Source organism: Octopus bimaculoides, chromosome 25, assembly GCF_001194135.2.
Source record: "Octopus bimaculoides isolate UCB-OBI-ISO-001 chromosome 25, ASM119413v2, whole genome shotgun sequence".
Lineage (NCBI taxonomy): Eukaryota > Metazoa > Mollusca > Cephalopoda > Octopoda > Octopodidae > Octopus > Octopus bimaculoides.
The window spans coordinates 24,888,303-24,889,393 of record NC_069005.1 but is presented as its reverse complement, the minus strand read 5'-3'; the positions used below and the strand labels follow the sequence as shown (position 1 = coordinate 24,889,393).

Genomic DNA, 1,091 nt, shown 5'->3' with positions numbered 1-1,091 from the left:
ACTTCTGTCTCTGGTATCCTTTCTTGCCAAGTAGTTACCTCAGCCTGGTAGTGTGGAAGTGATTTAGTTTTTTGGCGTGGCGTTGGTAGACGGTCCACGACTCACATCCATAGAGTAGGGTGGTCAGTACAACAGCTTTGTAGACCTTGATCTTTGTCATGGAGGTGATGCCTCTTCTGTCCCATACATTCTTGTGGAGTCTACCGAAGGCAGGACTTGCTTTGGCGAGTCTGGTGTTGATGATCTCATCGTCAATGACTACATTGCGGGAAAGCGTACTGCCAAGGTAGGTGAATTTGTCAACCGCATTGAGCCTTTGCCCATTGATGGAAATGTTGGGTTCTACATATGTATTTTGCTTGTTCACTGTACGCTGTGATTTACCCTGCACTTTGAGGGAGTCATCTCTATTGCACTACTTAGCAGCCTGCTGGCAAACAATATGTCTTGTAAATAATATATATATACATGTGTATGTGTGCATGTGTGTGTGTGCATTTGTGTGTGTAGGCACAGGTGTGGCTGTGTGGTTAAGAAGTTTGCTTTTTGATCGCAAGGATTCAGGTTCAGTCCCACTGCATGCTATTGCCCTCTGCTGACCAAAGCCTTGTGAATGGATTTGATGGAAGCAAACTGCAAAAAGCCTGTCGTGTGTATGTGTTTGTTCGTGTATGTGGGTGTGTCTGGATGTAAGTGCATATAGGTGTGTACGTGAGTGTATGTAGGTGTGTGAGTCAGTGTGTATGTGTGTGTGTGCATGTGTGCATATGAGGGTGTATTTATGTGCATGTGTAGATTTGTATGCAAGTGTGTGTATGTATATATGTTTGTGTGTGTTTGTAAAAGTAAGTTATCTAAATTCCATATCAATGAAAACAACCTTCAACATTCAATGATTTTCATGATATTTGATAAATATTTTGACATATATTACCATGGTGATTTGGGGGATAGGGTAAGGTAGGGCTGACTTGGATATCTACGTCAGTACACAGTTTAAGTGTGCTCAAGCATACATACATACATACAAACATACATACATATATATATGCATACATACATACATATATGCATACATACATAACATATAT

At 40.9% G+C, this 1,091-nt stretch overlaps 1 protein-coding gene across 1 annotated transcript in view; it reads left to right on the top strand.

Annotated features, from left to right (window-relative positions):
- LOC106878411 (uncharacterized) overlaps window positions 1-1,091 on the top strand; it is a 37,945-nt gene that overhangs the window by 17,591 nt on the left and 19,263 nt on the right. The window lies entirely within an intron of this gene.